Source organism: Nannospalax galili, unplaced genomic scaffold, assembly GCF_000622305.1.
Source record: "Nannospalax galili isolate Female #2095 unplaced genomic scaffold, S.galili_v1.0 scaffold290, whole genome shotgun sequence".
Taxonomy (NCBI): Eukaryota; Metazoa; Chordata; class Mammalia; order Rodentia; family Spalacidae; genus Nannospalax; species Nannospalax galili.
Genome location: NW_008331486.1, coordinates 4737020 through 4753950, shown reverse-complemented (window position 1 = coordinate 4753950; position 16931 = coordinate 4737020). Strand labels below are relative to the sequence as shown.

Genomic DNA, 16931 nt, shown 5'->3' with positions numbered 1-16931 from the left:
TCTCTCCAGCCTCCAAAACAGACATTCTTACAGGAAGATACAGATTCTCTTTAATGTGTGATGCCTTATTCACAGTGAAAAATTATAGACATGTAAGAAGCAGGAAATTGTGACCCTCACTTGAGAAAAATAAGAAAAACCCAACAGAGTCAATAAAGCTAGACCTGCTTCCCACCCAATTCTAGAGTAAGCAGACAAGGGTTTAAATGGCTATTATAAATAGGTACGAGACTTTCAGGAAAGGAAGTGCAAGGGATGGATGGGGGGCTGCAGAGGTGGCTCAGCAGTTAAGAGCATTGGCTACTCTTGCAAAGGACCCGGTTCGATTCCCAACGCCCACATGGCAGCTAACAACTGTCCTAACTCCAGTTGCAGGGAAATCTGACGCCCTCTTCTGACCTCTGCGGGTACTATATGACATGGGTGTACTTACATGCACACAGGCAATACACTCATACACATAAAAAAAATAAATAAGAGAAATGGATAGAGAAGCTCAGAAGAGAAACAGTAAAATAATTCAACAGCAGGTGTCTTCCGAGTCTGGAGACCCCTTTGAGACATGAACATATGTGGTCATCTGCTGACACAGTACTGTGGTTGATGGTCAGTAACACCCTTTACAAATGGCTGCTCAATGGTTGGTCTCAAGGTCTGAAGCTTCTCTTGTCTGGAGGAGGCCAGAGACCTCTTGTGACAGGAGAAAATTCAGTTATACAACCACAAGAGGATAGCCTGCAGCCAGAAAGTGAAAGAAAAGCAGCCCTGAAGGCATCCTCTTGATGAGCTGCTTCTATCCCAGAAGCTGCCCCTCCACACAGCTGCTCACAGGCCCTCCATGCTAAGCCTGTCTGGGTTCTAACTCAGAAAGTTCAACCTTTTCTTTTCTTCCACAACTTCCCTTTTCTGGATCCAGCCCAAATATCCTGCTTATCCTGATCCTTTGATCTCGGTCTCTCTCTCTCTCTCTCTCTCTCTCTCACTCTCTCTCTCTCTCTCTCTCCCTCCCTCCCTCCCTCCCTCCCTCCCTCCCCAGATCCTTCATCCGACCACCTGCAGTTGCTTGTCAACTTCTGCTTTTTTAAAAAATATTTTATTTATCAATTTTATTTTCTGTATATGAGTGTATTGCCTGAATGTATGCAAGTGCACCCGTGTCATGCAATGCCCACAGAGGCCAGAAGAGGGCGTCAGACACCCTGGAACTGGAGTTACTGATAGCTGTTAGCTGCCAAGTAGGTGCTGGGAATTGAACCTGGGTCCTCTGCAAGAGCAGTCAGTGCTCTTAACCACTGAGCCGTCTCTCTAGCCCCAGTTTCTGCTTTTCTTGACCTTTAACTCAAAAAGTGTGACTTTCTCTCACTGCTCCCTTCTCCATCTTGTCCACAGATGCTGTGATAGCTAGCTTGCTTGTCCTGTGTTTTCTATTTGCTCTCAAATTCCAATAAAATTGTCTTTGAGTTAAAAAAAAAATCTAAGTGGAAATTATAGAGTAAAAAAAAATCATATAATACCTAATAAAAATATTTGAAATGAAATTAACAGAAGATTGATAACAAGATGAGAGAGAGCAGGTTACAGAAAAGACTCATACCAAAGCATAAAAGAAAAGATATGCAGACATTCGGTGACAGCAGGTATGTACGTGGAGATCAAGAAGAGGAAGGGGAAGAAAACACAGCATAAAGAGATTGAAAAAACAATGCCCCTCTCCTAAATTTAGTGAAAAAGGAAATCAACCTATTGGTCCAAGATGCTCAGTGACGTCCATGTAGAATAAATGCAAAGAACATCTCTCTTAATCAAATCATAGTCAAACTGCCAAAATCAAAGATAAGAGAAAAACTTCTAAGGGGGTGGGGGTGGGGGGTGGTAATCCGTTGTAGCCAAATGTCACGAATGCCAGCAGTTCCAGCACTCAGGCTGAGGCAAAAGGATCTTGAGGTCCAAGCCAGCCTGGCCTGCACAGGGAGACACTGCCTCAAAAAAACCAAAACCAAGGCAGGGGCGGTGCTTGCCTGGCAGGCACAAAGCCCTGGGTTTGATCCCTAGCACCACACACCAGGCATGGTGGTGGCACACATCTGTAATTCCAGCATTCAGAAAGTGGAGATAGGAGGATCAGAAGTTCAAGGTCACTGGGCTGTACAGTGAGTTCACAGCCAGTCTAGGGTATATCAGACCCTGTCTCAAAAGCAAAAATAGTTGAGGAAACACACGGCTGCATCCTCAGGGTACTCAGAGCCCAGCGAGGGAGAGAACAGTAATTACTATAGCCAACATTCATTGGGTTGAACATGGCCAGAGTGTTTCATGTCTCATTTAATTTTTATAGTAGCCTGAAGTCGATCTATGTGGTAGATCCTTCTAATCTCTATTTTACAGATGAAGGAAAGTGAGCCTCAGAGGTACTAAGTGGCAGAACTAGAGTTTGACTCAAGTGTTTGAGTGCCCTTGATCCCCCCCCCCCCGAGGGCACGTGACCTCCCTGGGCCACCAACAGGCAAGTGAGGCTACTCTGGTGCTCTTCCCCGACTTGGTAATACTGGAGGAACTTTATGAAAACAGAAATATTGTAGTAACTAACATACATGGGCTGCGCCTGCTGCCAAGGGGGTGGGGTGGTCCTGAAGACTCCCTTCTCCATCCAGTAGATCCTACGGCCTCCAACTGCCTTTCTTACCAGATGGCCACAACTACAGTCACCAGCTTCAGATGCCAGTCTGTGGCTCTCAACAGGCCTTTTACAAAGAAAAGAAGGCCCCAGCTCTCTATGCCTTCCAGAAACTCCTTAGGATTTAATCCTACCTCTCTAACAGGGTCTCATCTTCTCTCCCAGGCTGCTAAAGAACTCCCTGTGGCTGGGTGTGGTGGTGCATGCCTGTAATCCCAGTACTGAGGAGGCTGAGGAACAATGATTTTAATTTTGAGGCCAATCTTGGCTACAGTGTAAGACCCTGACTCAAATAAAACCAAAACAAACTAAAGTAGAACGCAAGAGGTCTGTATAATTGCTCTTGCCTTGGGGTCTTTCCCAGTTACTGCTGTGGTCTAACAAATGAAGCCAAAACTCAGTAGCCTACAACAACTATTTCATTAAGCTGTGGGCCAGGAATTTGGATGTGGAACAGTGGGAGGGAGGGCTTCTCTCCCTCACATTCAGGACCCCAACAGGAAGACTCTACAGCTAAGAGAAAAACACAGGTGGGGGGTAACTCAGTAGCCAGGGGTTGGAACCATCTGGAGGCATCTTTCCTCACATGCCAGGGGCTGATGCTGTTTGTCATGAGCAGTGACTCCTGGGTTTCTGAGGCTCTGACTTGCTCAAAGCTCCAGGAGATGCTGTTCCACAGTGCCTGTTCCATGCTCCACAGTGAATAAGGGCAGAAGTTACACTGTATGCAACTGCCTGCTCTCTTCCAGCCTCATAAGTCAGGTAGTTCCCCTTTACTGCACGCTACTGGTGCTACTGTGCAAATCACCACCCACATGGATCCACAGCGACAGGGCACGGACACCACCTCTCAATGGGAGGAATGTCATGGTCTCCTTGTAGCCTGGGGGATGTTGTGGTCAACTGCCTCAGGGTCTTTACCCACTCCTTCCTGCCCAAACTGTCCCCTCACCACCTGGCCACCTGCTGGCTCTGAGTCACCTATGGCTTGAGTTTAGGTACTAGTTCACCAGCAAGCTAGGCCTAGCTGCCATGCTCAAGCTCAACCAGGTCTCCCTGAGATGAGCCTCGAGCACCTAGCACTTCTCATACCCAACACTTACTTAGTCTGTCTCCCAGCCCAAGTGCTGAGTGTCAGAGGACAGGGGCCTTGGCTAACAGTAGCTTCTCCACAAACACTTCCCAGAAGTGAGAGGGAAGAGAAAGGGAAAGGAAGACATTGCAACCTTTCAATGTTGGTTTCAGGTTGCAGAATATGGTGACTTCTTCCCACCAAAGTTGCAGCTGGAAGAGAGGTGAGCCCCCAACCATGTGCTGCTGCTGGTGATTCTGAGCCTTGGCCTGTGTGGCCCCCTTGCATCTCCAAGGACCCCTCCAGGCCCTTTGGAGAACACAGAGTGGGTGGTAACTTCAGTCTAGGTAGTCTATCTGGCTGACCATCCAGGCCAACTCCCTGGCTAATGGTGTCTCATAAGGTCTATAGTCTCTTCTAAGAAGGGAAGGGAATGACAGAAAGCAGGAGAAGCTGGGTAGGTTGAGGAGGGGCTAAGGCAAGAAGAAAACAGAAAGATGGCAGTCCTGAGGCAGGGAACCACAGAAGCTCCATTTTTCAGGGACTGGGAACAAGCACCTTGGTGCCTTGGTATGGGAGAGTCCCACTGGAGCCCTCCTAGTTTGGACTCAAACATTGCCACCATTGCCACTAAACCTTTTTTAAGAAAGAAGCATCATCTCTACTACTTCCCATACTGTAGTCCAAAGAGGGGGTGAACTCATGCTGTGGGGTGCCTCAGGGCTTGCACCCCTGCAGAGACTCCAGTAGCAGGCCTGGCCCCCCTCTGACCAGCCCCGCAGGCCAGTGTATCTGGAGGACACCTGCTTGGTGCAGCAACGCTACTGTTCCCTTTTTTGAGCCTGGATATTCCCAAGGGGGACTCCGCACTGACGACTCTCAGCATTGTTCTTTGAACAGTTCCTCAAGTCACAGCTGAGAACAGAGGCTAGCAGGGTCACACAGCCTCTGCCCACAGAGGTCACCTGCCTACCTAGGCCACACCACACTTGATCCTGTACAAGGTCTTTCCTGGGTGACCCCAGAGAGCATCACTGAGCCCTGTTGGCACGTGGTTCACTGGTGCTGCAGGGAAGGAAGCCCAAGAAAGGTGACTCAAGTAGTTAGGGACAGCTTTCCTCCAGTGTGGCCCAACCCCAGCCCCGGTAGCTTCACTGTTCTAAGTCACTGCTGGCCTTCTGCAGCAGGACGATGTGGTTTGGAAGGGAGTGTAGCCTCTGGAGAAGGGCACTGAGGGGCATACCAGGGCAGCACACAGGGCAAGGGCCAGATGGACTTGCTGGACTCTCCCAAGCAGCAGCACTCACAGCTGCAGCTGATCAAAACCCATCACCTGAGTCCAAGGGGAAGTGCTCAGCCTGTGCAGGGTGTCCCAGGAGCGGCGGGCTTCGCGGAGCTGGGAGCTAGCGGAGCGAGCCAGGAGGAGAGCTGGCCAGGCTGCCCTTGCCAAGGAAGGAGGGGGCCCGCCAAAGCGGGCCTGCAGGAGGGGCAGGGCCAGCTGGGGCCGGAGGTAGAGTGACATCACCCGGCGGCCCGCCCCTGTCTGGGGCTGAGGGGAGGCCCGGAGCCTTTCTGGGGCCTGGGGGATCCTCTTGCACTGGTGGGTGGAGAGAAGCGCCTGCAGCCAACCAGGGTCAGCCTGTGCTCACAGTTTCCTCTGGCGGCATGTAAAGGCTCCACAAAGGAGCTGGAAGTTCAACTGAGGCTGCTGCTGTCGGCCTGGGGAAGGACCCCGAGCCCTGAGTGGTGCTGCCTGAGACTGGACCTGCAAAGCATGCACTGAGGCTGCTGCCGGCCCCGCTGTGAGGGGGAGCAGGGTGGGAGCGGCCCCAGCGTCACCCCAGCCAGCCCCATCCCGGTGGATCGCTGAGAACACAGCCCGCTCAGGAGAGGCCGGTGAGGCAGGGCTGCTCAGCCAGTCTGGCCTGCGACTCTGGACCCCTCCTGGAGGCCATGGCCGGGCTGCCCCGCTAATGGCATGGTGAAGCATGTGAGGTGCTGCTCCAGAGCCAAGCAGGAAGAAGAGGTAAGGGACCAGCTCTCAATCTGCAGCAGCCGGGGCAGGGGGCTCGAGGTCGCAGCTGGCCCCTGAGGCCAAGGGCGAGCAACCCCGACTCGTCCAGTTGGGGGTGTGAAGCTGGCTCCCACGGGGGTCATCCCCTGCTTTCACTTGGAGCCAAACCAAGGATCTGACCAGGCAAGACTGTGAACTCTTGGACTCTTGGACCAGGTGACGTTTGGGGTACAAGATCATGGGGCTGGGATGCTGAGGATATCATTGGTGAGCCCCACTCTCTCTTACAGACAAAGAGCCTTTGGGGTGAAGGGGGCGGCTCCTGGGCGGCAGGCTGGGTGTGTGCGTGTGCGTAGGTGTGTACTTGAGAGGGCAGCGGGCTGAAAGCAGCAGGGTAGCAGAGGACTTGGCACATTGTGCTTCGGCTTCGGGCTCCTGCGCACCCACTGCTGAGAGTGTGGGAAGGCAGAAGCAGAGCCGAATGTAGGCCTGAGGCAGTGGGGGGCCCTGAGGGTCCTGTTCAGCAAGTACCCCAGGGCCAGGCAGCCCCTGCTCATGTCCTTCCTGCTAGCCAGGAGCATAAGCATGCTGCGAGGGACAGGACGTATCACCCACAAGTTTCTGCCAGTGGGACTGGGGCAAAGTGCTACCTGACTTTCTCTCCATGCCCAAGGATGGTGCCCAGGTGCCCACCAGCAGGACATGGCTGAGAAACAGGGGATGCCAGGCTTTCCTGGCAGCTCAGTGAGAGGACGCTGCAGGCACCACAGAGTCCCTTGAAAGCGCTCAGCATTAGATAACATTTCCAAACAAATTCTTCGCTGATCCTTCCCCTCTCCCTGTGATATGTGTGTCACGGGTCAGCTATTGCCTCTGCTGTGGGATTAGGAGAGTTCCCAGAGACCAGTGTGGTTACTCAGAAAAGGATCCCTTTTCACAAGGGCTCTGAGGAAAGTTGAAACGCCACTTCCGAAGCTAGCCAAATGTGCTCCACATGGATTCTTCTAAGTGCAGGCAGAGTAGGGTAGTGCTCATGAGCTGGCTTCAAGTCCGAGCTCTTCTGAGTATTAGCCCAGAGGCTCTGGCAGATCACTTAGCTTTTCTAAGCCTCAGTTTCCTGATTTGTAAATGGATAATAGTGCCCAGCTCAGTAAGAGCTGAACAGGCACCTGCAGCTACCCTATAACACACATACCTACCATTTCCATCTTATAGGTAAGGGATCTGAGGGAGGGATCAAGTGCCATGCAGCTAGACAGTGCAGCCCAGTGGTGTGACTCCAGGGCCACTCTGAGTCACAGGGACCCCAGTTCTTTTCTTGTTCTGGGAGACATCCTGCTAAGGTTTCAGAAAACCCCCAAAGGCAGAGCCATTGCTGCAGCAGCCACCACTGCCCACACTGGGGGCCCTCCAGGAGTCTAGGGTAGGGGAGGCTTTATATCTGGGTTTGGGTTTGGGGCCACTCACAGCATTTCTGCATCCATAAGTCCACACTAAGGTACAAATGGACCAAAACTTCTGACACCAACTTCACAGGCGGAGCCAAGCTCTGCGTGCTACTCTTCTGCCTGCTGGCGTCTCTGCCAGAACCACAGGGGATGGGAAAATGGAGCCTCCCTGGTCCTACAGAGGGACGTTACAGAGGGGCAAGCAGAGAACAGCCTGGCCACAGTGATGGAGTTGCTACCACACCAGACTGGTGCATCTGAGCCTAGGGGCAGCAACTTTTCCCCGTGGCACCAGAGTCCCAGTGGGTTCCTGATCTCTCAGAGGCTTTTGGAAAGCAGTGGTGAAATATGTGCTTCCAGTCCAGGCCTCTGGGGCTGATGAAGCGGTACGCTTTCTGCTGCAGTCTGGACTTGGTGGCTCCCTGGCCTCTCCATGTAGCTCAGGCTGAGCAGCTCTGACTGACTTCATGAGCCTGGCTGGCACAAATGGGCTATGACTCAGTAAAGGCAGTTTCGGTGGAACAGATATATGTGGGCAGTATGTATGGTCCCAGAGGGCGCTACCCAGCATGGCAGAGCAGGGACTCCATGATGGTTTATAAAGTGCCCTAGGCTGAGTGAGCGGGCCCTTTACCTCATTTCATCCTAATCCTCACCCTAGGAAGTAGGTTCTGGTTTTAGCATCTCGCCTTACAGATGGGAAAAATAAAGGCTCAGAAAGATTAACTTGCTCAAAGTCACATAGTTAAGTGATTATGCAGAACTTTCCAACCCAGGACTATCACTCCTAAGGCCATGCCTTCTGTTGTATGCCACTGATTTATGCAAGGTGCTTCAACTTCTCTTACCCTGATGCTGTTACTGGGTAGCCACCCTGTGTCCCTGGCAGTCAAGTCCACCTTTGCTGCTCTACTGAATGTTGGCCCTGGCCCACCTGAGAACAGAGTGCTTTCCTGGATTCTATGCCTACTTACTCTCTGTGGAGTCCACATCTGCAGCAATGGTTGCTACACCTCTTACAAAAGAGTCTTGGCAGTTACACAGCGTACCCGAGTAACAAAGCTGACCTCAGACTCCAATATGCCACATGGTCCCTATACCAGGAACCCTGACACCAGGATGTGGGAGCAGTGCCTTGGGGAAACACTCGTCCACATGACTGAGATCCGCCTGTGTATTTTCTCCATCACTACTCAGAGACTCCTTTAGAGTCACTGAGTTGAAGCTCACTATCTACCCTGCACCACACTCAAGCAGTTCTGAGACAGCATCAGGGAGTTGGCAACCGGCAGCTACAACAGAACAAACAAAACAGACAGGAGCTCCGCCCAGGGCAGGTACATTCAGCCTCTGGCCTCTCTGAATCACAGCCCACTTAATCTGGAATGTTCTCAACTCACAGCACATGGTGGAGCTCTGCTGTGAGGAGCCTATAATGCAGCAGGACAAGTCAGGCTGATGGTAAATAATCCCACAAATGCCCAATGAGTTGCGTGAGTCACAAAGAAGAGATCCTGGGAGCTGAGATGGTCCCTAAGATGGGTGATTCTGTCCTTTTTCAGAAGTGGAAACTGAGGCTAGGAACATGGTACCTCTTCCATAGCCTCTCCATCAGTGGGCTAACGGGCAAGGATTCTAGTCCTGACTTGTGCCATTTCAGCCCAACCCGTGGTCGCCTGACACAACAACATGGCAGAAGTCTCCAGGCTTTCGGGGGTAGTTTCTATGACAAAACTGTATCTTGCCCATGGACTGTAAGTCTGATGACTGATTTAATAACAGCTTGGGGGGGCGGTTAAAAGTTACAGAGTCCTGTTCCATGTACACATCACTGTGACACACATTCTAATCATAGGAATGCTAAGATGCTGGGTGAGGAGCCAGGCCTCTGACAACTGAGCCATTGTGTTAGGTCCATTCCCAGGTCAAATCAGCCTATCTTAGGGCCAGCCGCCCCAGAGGCTCAGCCTCTTCTGTTACTCAGCCCTTAGGAAAGGAGGGCTGAGACCACCATGGAAAAGCCTAGAAGGAACTCAGTTCTTAACTCCCAGAGATGCCTTATTCCCAGAATGCCAAAGCCCTGGCAGATGTGTTCTATTCCAACCTCTGCTAGAGAAGGCTGTATCTACCTTAGTTCCTGCTGAACCTCCCAAACTCATTTCAGCCAGGAGAGAAGAGATCTGTGGGATGGATGAGTCCACGAGCATTAGGGCAAGCTTCGGGTACAGCTCTAGATCAAGTGGGCCCATTTACCCTGAGGAACATACCATTCCCCTCTGTGCTGTTCAGCCAAGGTCTCACCAGGGGCGTCTCCCCCTGCCCTGGCTGGATACTCGTGCCCTGAGCTACCCTATCTGGTGTTGTCACCTGCTTTAGGAATGTCTACTACCGTGGGCCCCTTGAGCACAGGGACCTCATCCTTTCTTTTCCTGCTCTGTCTCTGGTCCCTGGCATAGAGGCTGGCCAGGAAAATGTGTGGAAGGAATGGAGTCCTCAACTTCCTGCTTAGTTGTCCAGGTACCATCCTAGGGAGTGGGCATTCCAAAGGGACTCACCCTCTCAAGAAGCTTGGGGTTTGGGTCAGTCAAGCAACAACCAGTGCAGTCTGAGCTCTGGGTGCTGGTTGGAGGCAGCTACAGCTGCTCTTGCAAGCTGGAGGATGGAGGGGACTTCACTGAGAATGGATGTCTTTCCAGAGAGGTGACCTTAAGAGGCACCTTAGAAAGGAAGACAGGTACACACCAGGCAGAAATTGTAGAAGATTCTTGAAGCATAAAGTATATGAAGGCAGGAGGCATGATGACACCGGCTGTTTGTAAGGAGGATGCTAACTGAATTCCATTTGAGTTTTAGGCAGGAAGCCCTTGACATGGGTGTGGGGTGGACCAAGGGGTAGTGTGAAGTATAGCTCTCTGGGTAGGGTGTCGGCCTAGCACGTCAAAGGATATGGGTTTGATTCCTCAGCACCTCCTAAAACGGGGACACTGGCACACAGGTCTATTGTCCCAGCAGGAGAATAAGGAGTTGCAAGGTCATCTGAGCCTCAGACAGTTCCTGGCCCACTTGGGCTACATGAGACCCTGTCTCAAATCCAAGCCTCAGAGAACGACTTAGAAGTGTGTGGATAAGAAAGCTGGCTCTGAAGCCAGGCATGGTGGCGCACGCCTTTAATCCCAGCACTGGGGGAGGCAGAGGCAGGTGGATTTCTGTGAGTTCAAGGCCAGCCTGGTCTACATAGTGAGTTCCAGGTCAGGTCAGCTGGGGCTACAGGGAAACCCTGTCTCAAAAAAAAAAAAAAAAAAAAAAAGAAAGAAAAGAAAGCTGGCTTTGAGGCCAGCACATGACTCCATCCTTCTGCTCTATGTGCTCACCTTTGAAATGGGATAATAACAGAGCATCTTGGATCTGGGGATGGGGGGAGGTACAGAAAGTTCTTGTCCTCAAGGGACGAGCCCATCTCTGTAGGCTGGGATGACCCTGTTCGGATGGGCCCAGAATAGCTCTAAGCAATGCCCAGGTTTCCCAGGAAGCCACCCTGTGGTGGTAGTGTGCATCCCGTCTCTGACTCTCCTCCAGGTCCAGCGCTCCAGGCATTGCCGGAAGTGCAGCAGCCAACTCAGAAGCCGGACTCTCAAATGGCTTCTGCAGACGCTGCCTGCCTCTGCTCTGCTGGCCATAGCTCCTGGCACAGAGGGCTCAGTGTGTAGACTTTGGGGGAATCTCAAAATGGTTCCCAAATAATGCAGCATGAAAAAGTAACAGCAGTATCCTTGTCCCTCTGGCAAAGGCAACCACCTCCCCATGCCTAACCACATCCCCTCTGCCCTATGATCTCACAGTGTGACCACAACCCGCCTCTACACACTCAGCCTTCCCTGGCAGCCAACAGCTCACCCGTGGCAAGCACACGAGAGCTAGGGACATCAGGCAGGGTCCTCCCCATTGACTCCTCCAGGCACAGCTGGAGGATTTCTGATCCTAGCCTGTTTCTCTGGTTCATGCCTTTCTCCTTTCACCCATATGGGGCTGACCCCAGGATGGATACATAGGCAATGGCTGGTGGATAGGAAGGTTAAATGGATGGCTAACAGAAGGCTGTATGGAGAAGGGCCAATGGTTCATTGGCAGATCTTATGAGTGCTGAGCTGAGGGAGTTTGGGACCTGGCCAGTCTCCCTGGTTTCCCCCATGGACTTTTGGTAAGGGATGATTCACAGCATCCTGGGCTGGGAGGGATGGCAGTGTGGAGACTGGGTATTCCCTCCCTGGCCTGCAGGCTGGGGGTGAATCATGGAAGACAAATGCTGCACAGTCCCTTCTCCAGGTTGTCCAAGGTGAGGCTGTTGCTGCTCATCCTAGATGCCCCTTCTGGGGTCTCACCACTCCCAAGATCAAGAAGCTCTTTCTAATGTCCAACAAGACTCACCCTTGTGTTGACCTGAAAGCCATGTCTGCTCATTTGGTCAACAGTGAGTAAGAAGCGATTGCATCCTGGCCATTAGACAAACAGACATCTTTTATTCCTGCTGGGTGGAGAGGCGACCTCAGAGGGAGTGAAGGCATGGGGCTGGCAGTTCCCGTTGAATCCCGGTTCTGCTATTTACTCCTACTGACTCAACATCTTGGGGCCTGGGTTTCCCTCACTGCCTGATACAATATGACCCGTCTCCTAGGTCAGGGGTCATATACTGTGCTAACTGGATGCTATTAATAATCACAGAGGACAATAGGACTCAGCCAGGCCAACCAGTCCTGGGGCCCTCTGTGTTAAGTGGCTGTGGGTTCAAATGAGATTTAGTGAGCAGGGCATACAAGTGTACCACAAACAACAGCCATTGTAATGTTGGTCATAGGCTCAGCTAGACAGCCCCAGCCTCTGGACTCCTCTACATCTGGCTCCTACCCCGTTCCTGATCAGCAGTCGGCTTGGGTACCATTCTACACCCATGTCAGGCCTTTCGACAGCATTCGAGGGAATAACTGTTTGTCAGTGCCTTGAGTCTCTCTCCTGTCCTGACCTAGGATTCATGGTCTGGTGCCTCAGATTCACTCAAGTACAGCTAGAGTTTCTAGCTTCCCAGAAGCCAGAGGTTAGGGCCGGTCAGGCACACATGGGCCAGGCAGCAGTTCCAGATGCCCTCATGACCTGGGCAGAGGCCACTTCTCTCAGACCTCCTGTGGGGCTGTGATGCCTCCTTTGGCCTGGACTCAGCCTTGGTCTGTTACTCACCAGCCAGCAGGGCAGTGCTAGCTGGGTTAGGGACGGTGTGTAGTCTACCAGAGGACTACAACCTAGACCAGTAAGGAAACCACACCCAAGAGCCAGACTCTACTGGGAGGCCTCTCTGCAGCCTGTAGTCCTGCAGACCCCAAGAGCACCCTATCCTCCTCCTGCCTAGAGGATCAGAACACTTTTCTGAGTGCTAGCTGGGTTAGGGATGGTGTGTAGTCTACCAGAGGACTACAACCTAGACCAGTAAGGAAACCACACCCAAGAGCCAGACTCTACTGGGAGGCCTCTCTGCAGCCTGTAGTCCTGCAGACCCCAGGAGCACCCTATCCTCCTCCTGCCTAGAGGATCAGAACACTTTTCTTTGGGGTTTCCTTTCACACTGGCATTTCCACAGCAAGCATATTTTGGTGTTTTGGGGGTTCTGCTTCTCAGTTGTGCTACTTAGTAACTGTGATTTCAGCAAAGGACTCATGGTCTTCAGATCTCAACAGTTCCCTCTCCTGTGGGCTCTCCCAAGTGGGCATGGTGATTAGCCCTATTAACTTTGACTGTATCTGGGGAGGTAGTTCAGCTGGTGTTTGCCTCGCATGTGTGGAAGCCCTGGGTTCAATCCCCAGCACTGCATAAATAGGGCACGGTAGCACATACCTATAATGCCAGCACTGGGGAGGTACAGGCAGGGGGATTAGAAGCTCAAGTTCATCCTTGGATTCCCAGTGACTTCAAAGCTGGCCTGGGACACATGAAACCCTCTCTAAAGAAATCGAGAGCTTTGCTAGAAAGATTCAAAACCACAAGGACCGTGATTGTGCCCCCGCCCTATAGTGGCACAGTGCACCTCAGTATTTTATTGGTCAAATGGGGGAATCACCCTGCTGTTGGCTAAGACATGGATATCGGGCTACTAGCACCTGGCTCACATGGCTGCCAAAAAGTAATGGGTCTTCCTGCCCAGGGCTGCTGGGAAGAGTCAGTGGCATGATGAAGATAAAGTGGGCCTTAGTGATAGTTGGCTAGAGTTATTTTTATTATTTGAGCTTTTCTCATTCCTAACCTTTGAGATAAGAACCCAGAAGTAGATTCCAGACCAGCAGCTTCTTCCAGGAGGCAGGACATAGCTCCATTTCACCAAAATGACACTTCTTCACAAAGTGACCCATTGCCTGGGCTACAGTGCTGTGGTGGCAAGAGGGGTGTGGGCACATGCTGTGTGACCCTCAGATGCAGCCCACCAGAGGCTGGGTGGGACCCAAGCCCAGGGAGGCCACCTCCTGTGTACAGAGGCCATCCTGCCACGTGGCCACTCCAGGCTTGGTGATGGGGAGAGGAAAGCCCAGCACAACGGAAACTCCTCACCACACAATGTGGAAAAGCAATTCAGAACAGCATTTTTCTTTTAATTTCCAGGCCAAGGAAAACCGTCAGATTTGCTTTTCTTTGTTGCTCATAGGGAGAAACCAAGGAGGGGCGCTTTGATTGGAGCCGAGCTATTCCCTAGCCTAAGATGGCTGGAATGCTGGGGGGGATACTTCTCTTGGGATGCAATTAGCTGAATAAATATCAAGAAAGTAAAAGTAAACACACTCATTACTGCCCATTCAGAACTGCCAAACTAGAAGACGGGTTGGAATCCTTAAGGAAAACAAATGCTGCTGAGGGCAAGGGCAGCCTGGCCCTGGTGTGAGCCCCTTGGTGGTCCAGCTGCATGGGCTCGGGCTCTTAACTGCTGCTTGTCCCTAGGCAGGACACTCAGCCTGCCTGCATGTCACCGTCTCCACTGGTCAATAACACTGCTGAGTTGCCTAGGGTATAGATGCCTGACCTCCAGTAGGGGACTCTGTCCCTTTCCTTCCTTTCTATAAACTACTGGGCTCCAAATCACCCCCACTAAGCTCAGGCTCACAGAGATGGAACTATAAGACCCAGAATCCACCATACAGCTTTGAGACTGGTTCTACCACCAGCCAGTGACTTGATAGCTTTCTGAGCTTCTATTTCCTCACCCTCAAACCAGGCGCAATACTAATAAGTGGCTCTGAGCTTTGGAGTGATCAAATGGGCTAATGTATCCAAGAAGGGCTGTAGGTCCTTGAAACCACGTGTGAGTGGTAATTGGTTTGGTTTACTTTTTAATCTAACAATTGCAAAGCATGCTTTTTAAAGAAATGGTATCTATGATCGTCCTGCATGATGTGCCCTCCCCACCCTGTGCCAGCACTAGGCAGGTACTAAGGATGCTGGGGGGGCAGGTGGTCAGGACCTGCTCTGCTCGGTGGATTGCTTCCAACCTGGGAAACTCTGACTCGGACCTACATCCTCCTCTGTGAAGCAGGCCATCAGTGGCATTTCTTCATGGGTGACAGAGGATGTGAGGAGAGGGTGAAGGCACTCTACCCCGCCCCCCACCCCACACGGCCATCCTCAGTACTCTTCACTTAGACGTTGTCAGTGGTTTTGCTGTTCTTGCTATCCCACTGCTACCATGGCACTCCAAACCCACATTTCTGATGCACTCTCCTGCTGCTTACCTAGTGTACAATGTGGGCTAGATCACGCCGCCTTTGGAATCTCAAGTCCAAGGGTGAGTGTGGTTAGGACCCATGCTTGGGAAGGGATGAAACTCAACAATAAACAGTATAGCCTCCAGGCCTGGATATACACAAATGTTTGGAAATCAAGTTTTTGTTGTTTTTCTGGTGCCAAGTCTTCTCCCTGGTGCTCTGGCAGCTTCTTGGGCACAGCAGAGAGGTGTTTGTCACTAGGCTAGGCAGGTGAGCTGCCTGTAGAAGGTGCGGCTGGCCCACCCTAGCCTGGAACCCAGCTTCTCCCCATTGTTCTGGGGTGGGTGTGGCCACCAGCTCTAGAGCAGTCAAAGCACTGGAAACAGGCAAACATTCTCAAACTAGCCCGGTTTCCACTGACGTCACTGTAGCCCTGCCTCTCTGCAGACAGATGTTCTCTAAATCCTCTCTCATTGCCAGCCAGGCCCAGTATCCTGCACTGTCAGAACCAGGCTTGGGCTCCGGCATTCAGTAGAAAACAGCTTAGTATGGCCCTGTGGAGAACAGGGTCTGATCTGTACCTGCTTACTGGCTGGCACATGGTGTAGCCTAGACCAGGGACTCCCAGGAGAAACGTCCATGGGATCCAGGGAGGACAAAGCACTGGGTCCTGTGCTCCAGCTGATATTTAGCAAAGATGAATGTCAAGTGTGGAAGTGGTGCTGCTAGTGACTCTAACTGTTAACAGCTGTCAGACAGGGCTGAGTTCTGGTTGTACCCCCTTCTAGCCTTGGTCAAGTCATTTGCCCCCGTGAGTCTCTGTTTCCTTCTTTGTGAAATGGAATTAAGAAGAGTATCAAAGGATACTGCATGAACATGGGAAAGTAGCCAGGGGTCAGGTGCTTGGCGGCACTCAGTAAATGATGTCATGGATGTTACCAGTGAATCTGACCTGTGGCCTCCTCCGCATAGGCTGATCCCCTCAGGCAACCACTGGTCATGGGTTCCCCAGTTCACCAGTTCCTACTCTCCACTGCACTGCAGTTGTTGTTAGCTCTCTTTTCACTCCATCAACAAATATTTACGGAATGCCTCAATTCCAGGTCGGGCAGTAGGCAAGTGTTGCAGGGGCCTAAACCGACTTTTCCAGAAGAGCGGACAGTCGAGGGGGTGGGTCAGAGGGACAGCATACAGCTGGTGATGAGGACTCGAAGGGGGAGGTGGAGAGGCCACACACTCTTAAGTAGGCAGGGAGGGTCTCACTGAGAAGGTGCTGCTTCAGCAAAGACCTGAAGGGGAAAGGGGGTGCACAATAAGGAAACAGAGAGAGAAGTTCTGGGCAAGGAGCTGAGTCTTCAGCATGCTTGACAGCTTGAACAGCAGCCGGGAGCCAGTGTGGCTGCAGGAGGTGACTGAGCAGGGTAGCGGTCAGAGATGAAATCAGGGAGGGAACAGAGACCAGGTCAGGGAGGGTCCCAAGAGGCCCTATCTTCCACTCTAAGATGAGAAGCTGCTGGAAGGTTTTGTATAGAAGAGTGACCCCAACCCTCTGGTTACTGGGTGGCAGGGACAGGGAGCCAAGCTGAGAGACTATTGCAATAGTCCAGGTGAGCAGGGAAGGCAGGGGACAGCAGGGGCATTCTGGGAATGTTTCTAGGCTATGGCTACCACACCTTGGTTGTGAATTAAGGTGGGTTACAAAAGACAGAAAATTGTTCAGGATGATTTCAAGATTTTTGGCCTGAGCAATTGGAACAGTTGTTATTGACTAACAGGAAAAACTGGGAGGAACAGGCTGGGATGGAAGTGTGCAGAGGAAGAGGCAAGTGGAGACCAGACCACTGGCATCCTGGCTTGAGTGCACAGAGTGGACAGAGGGGCAAGGACTGATGTGGTGGGCTTTAGGAGGGAACAGAAAGAGGAGAGCTTTCTGGGAGCCATGAATGTGGGCAATCTTTGGAGGGTTTTGCCAAAGAGGGAGCAGAGAACA

The 16931-nt window shown here is 51.9% G+C and overlaps 2 protein-coding genes across 8 annotated transcripts in view; one reads left to right on the top strand and one right to left on the bottom strand.

The window, feature by feature from the left end:
* The window catches only part of Ralgps1 (Ral GEF with PH domain and SH3 binding motif 1), a 269430-nt gene that overhangs the window by 84344 nt on the left and 168155 nt on the right, over positions 1 to 16931 (bottom strand). The gene's annotated exons all lie outside the window — the stretch shown is intronic.
* Positions 5294 to 16931, top strand: part of Angptl2 (angiopoietin like 2) — a 33600-nt gene continuing 21962 nt past the window's right edge. Inside the window, exon 1 of the mRNA XM_008824953.2 lies at positions 5294 to 5772. The gene's annotated coding sequence lies outside the window, so the exon portion shown is untranslated. The remainder of the gene's footprint in view (positions 5773 to 16931) is intronic.